The sequence below is a fragment of the Macaca mulatta genome, chromosome 2 (assembly GCF_049350105.2).
Source record: "Macaca mulatta isolate MMU2019108-1 chromosome 2, T2T-MMU8v2.0, whole genome shotgun sequence".
Lineage (NCBI taxonomy): Eukaryota > Metazoa > Chordata > Mammalia > Primates > Cercopithecidae > Macaca > Macaca mulatta.
This window is the reverse complement of record NC_133407.1, coordinates 108,491,082-108,503,051: the sequence shown is the minus strand read 5'-3', so window position 1 is coordinate 108,503,051 and position 11,970 is coordinate 108,491,082. Positions and strand designations below refer to the sequence as shown.

Below are 11,970 nucleotides of genomic sequence, written 5' to 3'. Positions count from 1 at the left end.
TAGCTGGGATTACAGGTGACCGCCACTACACCAGGCTAAATTTTTTGTATTTTTAGTAGAGACGGGGATTCACCATGTTGGCCAGGCTGGTCTTGAACTCCTGGCCTCAAGTGATCCGCTCACCTTGGCCTCCCAAAGTGCTGGGATTACAGGTGTGAGCCACCATGCCCGGCCTAAAAACTTGTAACACATCTGAAATTGGGCAGCCTTTCACAGTCGGGCATCTCTGACATGGTTGTTATGACAGTGCGTGCCGACCTTTGACCATAACTATTCATATTGGCATCACCTTCAATTGAAGTATGTGCATGGTTGGTTCTACAGCTATGGAGCTTCATTACCATTTAAAGTATCACCAGCTTTTTTCTTCCCTGGCTGTCTGAGGATAGACCGCCATCATGAACGACACAGTAACCATCCGCACTGGCAAGTTCATGACCAACCAACGACTTCAGAGGAAACAAATGGCCACTGATGTCATTCACCCTGGGAAGGTGACAGTGCCTAACACAGAAATTTGGGAAAAACTAGCCAAAATGTACAAGACCACACTGGACGTCATCTTTGTATTTGGATTCAGAACTCATTTTGGTGGTGGCAAGACAACTGGCTTTGGCAAGATTTACGATTCCCTGGATTATGCAAAGAAAAATGAACCCAAACATAGACCTGCAAGACATGGCCTGTATGAGAAGAAAAAGACCTCAAGAAAGCAACGAAAGGAACGCAAGAACAGAATGAAAAAAGTAGGGGGCCTGCAAAGGCCAATGTTAGTGCTGGCAAAAAGCCGAAGGAGTAAAGGTGCTGCAATGATGTTATCTGTGGCCGTTGTGGGTTTTTCACAAGAAGATTAATAAACTAAAAACTTCCATGTGAAAAAAAAATCATCAAACAATTGCTATTATTAAAAAGTCAAAAAATAACAGATGCTGGCGAGATGGCAGAGAAAAGGGAACACTTATACACTGCTGGTGGGAAGGTAAATTAGTTGAGCCACTGTGGAAAGTCATCTGAAGTTTTCTCAGAGAATTTAAAATAGAACCACTATTTGACCCAAGCAAACCCACTATTGGGTATATACCCAAAGGAATGTAAATCATTCTACTGTAAAGACGCATGCACATGTATGTTAACTGCAGCACTCCTAACAATAGCAAAGACATAAAATCAACCTAGATGTCCATCAACGGTGAACTAAATAAAGAAAATATGGTACATATACACCACGGAATACTATGCAGCCATAATAAAGAATGAAATCATGTCCCTTGCAGCAACACAGATGGAACTGGAGGCCATTATCCTAAGTGAATTAACACAGGAACAGAAAACCAAATCCATGGTCTCCAGGTGTTCTCACTTAGAAGTGGGAGCTAAACACTGAGTACACATGGACACAAAGAAGGGAACAAACAACACCAGGGCCTACTTGAGGGTGAAGAATACGAGGAGGGTGAGGATTGAAAAACTATCTACCAGGCATTATGCCGATTACCTGGGTGACAAAATTATCTGTACACCAAACCCCTACGACATGCAATTTACCCATGTAACAAACCTGCACATGTACCCCTTGAACCTAAAATAAAATAGCATCAAAAAGATTGTAACCCGATTCAATAAGGAAACTAAAAGTTGGTGTGGGTGCAGTGACGCATGGAAATGCAGCAGTGGGGCAGATATTTAATAGGAGAATAGCAAATATTTGTCACTAGAGGAATGGCTATAATTCTATATTTTCTTGCAAAGCTATAACCAAGTGCTTATGGGACTTAGGCAAGAATGCCGAAGACACAGAATTAGAATAAGCTGTCTCGTCACAGAGGAGCAGGCAGAAGAACAGACCACACACCAAGCAATGCAAGGAAGGACAGGAGAAACTGCTGAATCAGTGGGGTAGATGAAGGAAGAGCCAAAGTCATGCCATGAAAGCTGGTGTGACCCACACCCATGCTGCACAGGCTGCCATCAGCACACCAGGCATCCATCAGCAGAGGCTTCCCACTGATGTTGGCTTGACTTCTAGAAAATGAGATTCAACTGAGGGAAAAATAAAACTATGAGTTTAGTTAAAAAGGAAAATGGTAACTCACCCTTGGTATTCTTCAGTTTGCCTCAAAATTATACTGACAATGTAAGAAAGCATTGTATTGTAGATTAATTTGCAGTGCTTTTTTCTTCTTAATTGTATGTAAAATAACAGTGTTCTTTACCATGGCAGTAACTTCGATTTCCTGAAGATACTATGTGCAATGGGGGGAGAAAATGAGCTGTCTTCACTTACAAAAGTACTTTGATAAGGTAAGTCCTAAGGGAACTCAAAGGTGTTATTAGAATCAAAGCAACACGTTGAGAATCAATAGCTGCTAACTTCACAAAAAAGAGATACCAGGAGCCTCCTGACAGAAGCCCACAACTCTACTCAGGAAGTGGTCCTGCTGAAGGAGTGAAACAGGAAGGAGATCAGGCCTCCAGTTCCAAATACCAGCTTATAGGAAATACAGAGGGCAAGGGAAGGTGTAAAATACATCACACTGCAGGACACAGTACGAGACAAATAAATGACCTGATTTCCTCAACAAATAAATTTCAGGAAAAAAAGAAAAGAAAAGAAAAGAAAAGATAGAAAGAGAAGGTTCCCCTCTATACAGGCTTTATTTTATAAATTAAAATAGATTTACAGACATATCATGGACTTAGTGCCTCATTTCCACATAACAGAGTACGGAAAAGGGAAATTTAGTAACTTACCAGTAGAGAAACCTAACAGACACCACCTTAACCAAGCGATGAAGGTTAACATCACCAGAGATGTTGTGGGGACATCATGTACCCCTGATGCACTCTGACGAGAAGGGCACATCACCTCTGTGAGATCCTTCCCAAATAGTTCTTTTTAGGTTTTTTTGTTTTTTTGTTTTTTGGGGTTTTTTTTTTGAGATAGAGTCTCACTCTGTCACCCATGCTGGAGTGCAGTGGTGCAATCTCGGCTCACTGCACCCTCCACCTCCCAGGTTCAAGTGATTATCGTGCCTCAGCCTCCTAAGTAGCTGGGATTACAGGCATGCACCACCACACCTGGCTAAATTTTGTATTTTTAGTAAAGATGGGATTTTGCCATGTTGGCCAGGCTGGTCTCAAACTCCTGACCTCAAGCGATCCACCCACCTCAGCCTCCCAAAGTGCTGGGATTACAAGTGTGAGCCACCATGCCCGGCCTTGCCAAAGTGTCTTAATCCCAGCTAATCATTACAAAAACATTGGATAAACCCAAATTGAGGGAAAATTCTGCAAAATACCTGACCTCTACTCTTCAAAATTTTCACGATCATGAAAAACAAAACCTGAGGACCTGCCACCAATGGAAGGAGTCTGAGACACAATAACTAAATGCAGTATGGGGTCCTGGATGGGATCCTGAAACAGAAAGAGGACATTCATAGAAAAAGGAGTAAAATTTGAATAAAGTCTGCAGTTTGCTCATAGTAAAGTGTTGATATTACTTTTTTAGTTTTGACAAATATACAGCAATATGCAAGATATTGACATTAGAACAAGTGCATGAGCGTTCTCTGTAGTACCTTTGCAGTTTTTCTGTAAATATGATTCCAAAATTAAGTTTATTTTTTTTAGAAAGACATACCAACCAATTGTAATATAGGAACTCTATTTGGATCCTGATTCAAACAATGAAACTTCTATCTATCTATCTATCTATCTATCTATCTATCTATCTATCTACCTATCTATCTATCTATCTTTCTTTTGAGACAGTCTTGCTCTATCGCCCAGCCTGGAGAGCAGTGGTGCATTCTCAGCTCACTGCAGCCTCCACCTCCCAGGTTCCCAGGCCCAAGCGATCCTCCCACCTCAGCTTCCCTAGTAGCTGGGACCACAGGCACACACTACCACCCCTGCCTACTTTTTGTGTTTTTAGTAGAGACGGGATTTACAATGTCTCCTAGGTTGGTCTTGAACTCCTGAGTTCAAGCGATCCTCCCGCCCCAGCCTCCCAAAGTGCTGGCATTACAGGCATAAGCTACCATGCCTGGCCTAAACTATTTTTAAAATAACATTGATAAGACAATCGGAAACCTGACAGTGACTGGATATTAAAAGCGATTAAGGAGTCATGATTCATTTATTTGTAGGAGTGACCATGGCATTGTATTATGTTTGTTAAAAAGAGTATATATGGGATTCCTCAAAACATTAAACATGGAATTATTATATGATCCAGCAATTCTACTCTGGGTATATACACAAAAGAACTGAAAACAGCATCTTGAAGAGATATTTGTACAACCATGGTTCAGAGCAGCATTACTCACAACAGTCAAAGGGTGGAAACAATCCAAGTGTCCATTGACAGATAAATGGATAAACAAATTGTGTTGTGTATGTGTATCCATACAATGGAATATTATTCAGCTTTAGGAAGGAAGGAAATTGTGACATGCGACAACATGGAAGAATCTGAAGGACCTTATGCTAAGTGAAGTAGGCCAGTCTCAAATGGACAAATATTATACAATTCCATTTACGTGAGGTACCTAGAATAGGCAAATTCACAGAGACAGAAAGTAGAGTGGTGGATGACAGGGGCTGGAGGGAAGCAGGGAAGGGGAGTTATAGTTTAATGGGTACAGAGTTTCCGCTTGGGAAGAAGGAAAAGCTCTGGAGATGGAGGGTGGTAACAGCTGCAAGACAATGTGAATGTACTAATGCCACTAAACTGCACACTTAAAAATGGTTAAAATGCCAAATGTTATGTTATATACGTATTCTACCACAATTTTTAAAAAGGGGACCAGGCACACACCTGGTGAATTTTAAAAATTTATTTGTAAAGACAGGATCTCACTATGTTGCCCAGGCTGGTCTCAAATTCCTAACATCAAGCTCTCCTCCTGCCTCAGCCTCCCAAAGTGCTAGGATTATAGGCATGAGCCAGAGCACTCAGCCAGGAACCAAGATTTTTCAGAAAGGAAAGCTCATGAACTACTGGATGGACACCTGACTTCTGCTCTGAAGGTCACCTTCTATTTGACTCAACTGTGTCACCCTTCCCAGGCCTGCATCGATCAGGGAGGTGTCAACCAGATGAGCTCCAAGTCCTCCTGCTCAACAATGATATGACTCAATTCCCTCTCCAGGGGGAGGAAAATCCCTGAGATCCCTACTAAAGCTGTGTTCCTCCCAAATTTCAAGGAAACACATAGAAAAGAAACAAGCAAGGCTGGCAAGCAGAGGCCTGACATGGGGATGGATCATATCCGAGGGTGGTGCAGACTCCAGGGATGGGCAGGGTATGGCCCTCTCTACCCTGTGGGCAAGTGACTTACTGAGAGCTGGTTGCACAAGCTTAAGAAAAGAGTACACAGCTATACTCTTCCTCTCTTTTTGCCCCTGGGCATTTCAGCTTGACCTCTTAGATGGTATAGTTTGGGGAGGTGATGGTGCATGGATCCCAGGCCTCTGGTTGCTTTGGGGTGACCTCAGAAGGTGCTCAGCTGCCTGCTGCTGAGTTCCTGAGTCATGCAGAACTGAGTTCATTCAGACCCCATCCACGACAGCATGACTAGCTGCTCTGCAAGGATTGTTCTTATTTGTCTTACTCATCCTAAGACTGAAATTATACCTTGTGGTTACCGTTGGGCAAATTACTTGGCAAAGTCAGTCATTCCCAAGGAACTTCTATCTCATTCCGAGGGCAAACTCTTCTGTTTTGAGGCTCACAAAGAAGCTCTGCTCAAACTGTGAATGGGAAGTTTTCTCCTTCAAACAGTAGTTGACATTGACAGTGACACTAAGAGCTATTTGTGCACTGAAAGAACTTTAACTTTATTAATTTGCTTAATAACCGGAAAGCAAAGTTTCCAGGAAGTTACCTGATTTGGACAGATGTGTTTCTTCCACCCTCTGTTCAAACTGGATAAAGTCCTGGCCCACCGGACTCTGGCCCATCCTACAAGGCCAGGGAGGCTGCTAGACACCCAACAAGGCCACAATGACCTCATTCGACCAGGGGCCCTACCCCTTCTTTAAAATGAACTGTGCATTCATCTTTCCAGGGTCACAAGTTTCAAAGAGCTCCCTGGGCTCAGTGGCCCAATTGGTGGGGTAATCCACACATCCTTGGCTAATGAGTTCATTCATTCCCCAACTATTTGTTAAGCATTTACTCAATCCCTATCTTCAGCTCCAGAAATATAAAGATGAGTAAAACAGACACAGTTTCCTGCCTTGAGGAGCTGACACTTTCAGATTTGAATGAGACTGTGAAGAAATTTGTCTGTAGCCTTTTCTTTCCAGAACTCTGCACTCCACTTCCACAGCTTCCCTCCCCACTAAGCTGATACCTACTCTTTTCATCCTTTGCTCACGACACAGGCAATCTCAGCTAACTTTACTGTGCATTTACCATGTGCAAAGCACTGTGCTAAATGTGTTACATATATATAACACCTCATTAATCTTTACAACACCCTATTCACAGACCCAGTTCATGGATGAGGAAACTGAGGCACATATAGGTGAAAGGAGTTGGCATAAGCCAGTAAAGTTGCAAAGGCAGTATTTGTATTTGTTTTTGTTTGAGATGGAGTCTTGCTCTGTCACCCAGGCTGGAGTGCAGTGGTGCAATCTCAGCTCACCGCAACCTCCATCTCCTAGGTTCAAGTGATTCTCTGGCCTCATCCTCCTGAGTAGCTGGGACTACAGGACCATACCACCATGCCTGGCTAATTTTTGTATTTTTAGTAGAGAGGGAGTTTCACCATGTTGGCCAGGCTGGCCTCAGTCTCCCAAATCACTGGGATTACAGGCGTGAGCCACCGCGCCTGGCAAGAGACAGTGTTTGAATCCAGGACATCTGACTGCAGAATTCGCATTGACAGTCGCGGGGCCATTCCATCCCACCCATTTAGGTCAGGTCCTGTATCTGCAGTGAATCATATGGGTTTGCTCTCCCTTACATTTTCCACAGCACCAGAAAAATCTCCTATGCCTGCCTTAGGATGAGGTTCAGGCTGGAAACTGAACAAAGACACGTTTATTCTTCTCTCATGTAAAAAGCCAAGTAGGTATCCAGGGCTGGTGCAGGCTCCTTCTCTGTGCTTGCTCAGGTGTATGTGGCTCAAGGGTATTTGCAGAGCACAGGTTTGTGTCGGGGGCCGGGGGGTGGTCTTGACCAAGCAGCATTATTATTTGAGAATCTCATTACTAAAAGCAATGGCTCCATTTGATTTAACTCCGCCCATCTGTTCACCTGGGAGAGAAGGGTGGCTATGGAATTCCAGGCCCTGCATAGTTGGCCGTATGTTTATGGCTTGACTCAGTCTGGATGCTGGGCTCTCTAAGTCTGCAGCATATCACCCTGGGAGTTCTTTGACTCTCCCTTGGGCTGTATTTGTACTTCATATATCTAGAGGCAAATATACCAAGAAGTTAAATCTCCAGTGTGCTTCCCTGGTCATAGGTCTTTGTCAAATTTGCAAAGGCACGTATTTTGACTGCAAAAAAAGCCCTCCCTCCACTTTCTCTCCATCAAACTCCCCCTTATACAATGTAGCATTGAGTGGCTGTGGGCATTTTGGGATCCGGCTAAAGGGATGTTAACTCAGACACACATTAATTTTAATTAGGGTTTGGTGGGATATATTTACTTGACTCACGGTCACACTCATGTGTAGTTAAGCCATTGCTTGTTCTCACATTGTAGTAATGGCTTCCAGGAATACTCCTCCCAATCACTGGGCTGACTCACAAGGTGAGGTGACCAGAAGGAGCAAGGCCAGAGGTGGTATTACATTATGAACCTGTGCTACAGTGTCCAACACCCAGAGTATGTGCATAGTGGAGGAAGAGGAATAAAGTGAAATGTACAGATCCAGAAGAAGCTAGTTTGTGGAAAACTTTTCCAATTATCAAAGCTAAAATTTTAAGCAGAACATGCAATTCATCATGGCTTATCAAAAATGATGGACTTTTTTTTCTGTAAGAAACAAATTGGTAATCAGCAGTATTATTTTGAATGCACTATACTATTTTGATCTTTATAGTTAATAGGACTCACACAAATGGAATTTATAGGAATTTCTGTATTTATAGGGCACAAAACTATAATGGTTCTCTGGACAGGGAGTATTTCTGCATGTGAATTCACATGTCTTACGCATCTCAACATATCAGTTGCATCTTATCTGATGCATCTGGCAAAATGACCTGGAGAATGACTTAGAGTTGAACCACGCAATTAACAGTAAAAATACTGTGTTATTTTTTCTGGATTTTGGAACATTTTTTATATTTTTCCATTTGTAATTCATTGAGATTTCTTTCCTCAGTCTAAACACAGTAATCATTTTTCACACCTGATTTTCTTTTCTTTTCTTTCTCTCTCTCCTTTTTTTTTTTTTAAGACAGGAATCTTGCCCTGTCACCCAGGCTGGAGTGCAGTGGTGCCATATCAGCTCACTGCAACCTCTGCCTCCCAGGTTCAAACCATTCTCCTGCCTCAGCCTCCCAAGTAGCTAGGATTACAGGCATGTGCCACCATGCCTGGCTAATTTTTGTAGTTTTAGTAGAGACACAGTTTCGCCATGTTGGCCAGGCTGGTCTTGAACTCCTGACCTCAGGTGATCTGCCCATCCCAGCCTCCCAAAGTGCTGGGAATACAGGTGTGAGCCACCATGCCTGGCCCCACACTTGATTTTCTATTTGCAATTTTGTATTATTTTTCTTAAGGTGATTATGTTTATCCCCAAAAAACCTGTATCCACTCTTCCCTGTGTTGCATGCATTTTTTGATTTTAATGGAACACTTCTTCCAGTATATTCTTGAGAAGAGGTATGTAGGAGGTTTGGAGGTTTTTTAAGATCTTGAAAGTTTAAAAGTGTCCTTTTTCTACCGTATTGTTTAATTGATAATTTGGCTGGGTATAGAATTCTAATTTGGAAGTTATCTTTCTTCAGAATTTTGAAGGTATTGCTTCATTGTTTTCCAGATTCCAATGTTGTTCTCGAGAAATCCAAAACCACTTTGATTTTTGTTCTTTTCTGTGAGACCCTTTTCTTGCCTCTGGAAGCTACAGAATCTTCTTTTTTGTTGTTTGTTGTTTGTTTTTTGAGACAGAGTCTCACTCCATCACCCAGGCTGGAGTACAGTGGTGCAATCTTGGCTCACTGCAACCTCCGCCCCCCAAGTTCAAGTGATTCTCGTGTCTCAGCCTCATGAATAGTTGGGATTACCCAGGCGTGAGACACCACGCCCAGCCTAGAATCTTCTTTTTGTTATTGTTTTCTGATATTTCACCATGATGTGCCTTGACGTGAGTCTGCCTATATTATCCATTGTGCAGGACACTCCATGAGTCTTTTAATCTGGAAACTCATGTCATTCAGGCCTGGAGAATTTCTTGAATTACATTATTGATGATGTCGCCTCCTCTGTTTCATCTGCTCTCTCTTTCTAGCAAACATATTTTTCAGATATTGGATCTTCTGAACTGGACCGCAAATTTTCTTTACTTTTCCCTCTACTTTTTATGTCTTTTGTCTTTTTGCTTTACTTTCTGGGAACACTTCTAACTCTTCTGTGTATTTATTATTATTTTTTTTTATCTACAATCACTTTTTTCATTTCCAAGAATTCTTTTGTGGTTCTCTGAATTGGTTTTTGTTTGTTTGTTTTGTTTTGTTCTGTTTTTGAGACAGAGTTTTGCTCTTGTTGCCCAGGCTGGAGTGCAATGGAGCAATCCCGGCTCACCACAACCTCCATCTCCTGGGTTCTAGAGATTCTCCTGCCTCAGCCTCCCAAGTAACTGGAATTACAGGCATGTGCCACCACGCCAGCTAATTCTTTGTGTTTTTAGTAAAGACAGGGTTTCTCCATGTTGGTTAGGCTGGTCTCGAACTCCCAACCTCAGGTGATCCGCCCACTTCGGCCTCCCAAAGTGCTGGGAATACAGGCACGAGCCACCACGCTCGGCCTTGCTTTTTTTATAACATGCTGTTCCTGCTTCATAAAGAGAATGTTGTCTGGCACCAAATTATAGTTGCCTACATCACTCTAAGAGTTAGTAATTGTTTTGTTTTGCTTCCTTTTATTTTCTTCTCTTTGTATAGTCTCTTTCAGGTTACTTCTTTCTTTTTTTTGTTTTTTTTTCCAGTTTGGTTACTTGGTTGGCTTTGACTCTATTATGTTAGAAGCTCTCCTCAGATATCCTGAAATCCTGATTGCTCATGTGTAAAAGTGAGATATTAGCCAGGCACAGTGGCTCATGCCTGTAATCCCAGCACTATGGGAGGCTGAGATGGGTGGATCACATGAGGTCAGGAGTTCAAGAACAGCCTGGCCAATATGGTGAAACCCCATCTCTACTAAAAATACAAAACTTAGCCAGGCATGGTGGTGTGTACCTGTAGTCCCAGCTACTTGGGAGGCTGAGGCAGGAGAATCACTTGAACCCAGGAGGCGGAGTTTGCAGTGAGCCAAGATCGTGTCATTGCACTCCAGTCTGGGTGACAGAGCAAGACTCTATCTCAAAAAAATAAATAAATAGAAATTAAAATTAAAATGAGATATTAAAAAGCTAAGTTGGTGGGACTTAATCAATTGAAAGCTTCATGGTAGGAAGCTGGTTGGCCTGTTTATGAGGGTCAAATGTCCATATGTTTGGGTCTTTCCTCCTGTGCTGGTCAGACTCCCCAGAAGAAGACTTTTTCCATCCCCAATATGGATAATAAAGCCCTTTTGTCTCATCCTCGGAGGCAGGTGGGGCCAGACAGCTGGGGATATCAGGAAGATATCAGAATGCATATCTTCCCTTTATTTACCTACTTTTACAATGTTTCCTATACCTTCAGCTATGCCTGGCATCCCTCAGCCCACATCCCTAGGTTTTAATCTCTCCAGAAAACGACACTAAAGTTGTTAAACTTACCAACCCTCTAACTTGTCAAGATCTAAAGATGGATAATATAGGCAGACTCATGTCAAGGCACATTATGGTGAAATTTCAGTAACCAATGACCAAAAAGAAGATTCTACAGCTTTAGAGGCAAGAAAAGGGTCTCACAGAAAATAACAAAAATGGGAATGGTTTTGGATTTCTCAAGAACAACACTGGAAGCTGGATGGATGAGGGACTGTTGCCCAGACAGGGGTAATGGTGGATGGGTTCTGGGATCTAACTACAGTACTTCTCAAACAGCTTTCTCCCAGCCTTTCTTGTTTTAACTCCTCTTTCACCCTCCAGTTCCAGAATACCTTGTGCTGCCATTTCCTGAGGATCTTTTTTGAGGATTTCTATGTTAATCATGTTACTTCTCAGTTTCCCCACTACTGGCTTAGGGTTCTGCCATCTCCAGGCTTCTAAGGCAGAGACCACTAGTCCAACTGCTGTCTAGCTTCCAGGGTGATTTTTGCTGTTGTCTTCTCTCTGTTCTTCTCACCTTTGTGGGCTTATGTAATTTTTTTTAAATCCCTATTTTATAGCCTTTGCAGGTTTTCAGAAGAGGTCAAAATTAGATGGAACAGTCTGTTTTAAGACTCACCTTCTTACCTTCTTCTTCTTTTTTTTTTTTTGAGAAAGAGTCTTACTCTGTCGCCCAGGCTGGAGTGGAATAGTGCAATCTCAGCTCTGTGCGACCTCCACCTCCCAGATTCAAGCAATTCTCCTGTCTCAGTCTCCTGAGTAGCTGGGACTACAGGAGCCCACCACCACACCCGGCTAATTTTTCTATTTTTAGTAGAAATGCGATTTCACCATGTTGGCCAGGCTGGTCTCCAACTCCTGACCTCAAGTTATCCACCCACCTTGGCCTCTCAAAGTGCTGGGATTACAGGCATAAGCTACTGAACCCAGCTGAAAATTTACCTTTCAATCTGGCATTTTTCTCTAGCACTAGATTATAGTTACCTACACTGCTTTCCAGTTCAGACATAACCTTTAAAATTTACTCCTT

At 42.5% G+C, this 11,970-nt stretch overlaps 1 pseudogene; it reads left to right on the top strand.

The window, feature by feature from the left end:
- Positions 1-398: 398 nt before the first annotated feature.
- Positions 399-799, top strand: LOC714279 (small ribosomal subunit protein eS24 pseudogene; annotated as a pseudogene).
- Positions 800-11,970: the final 11,171 nt, after the last annotated feature.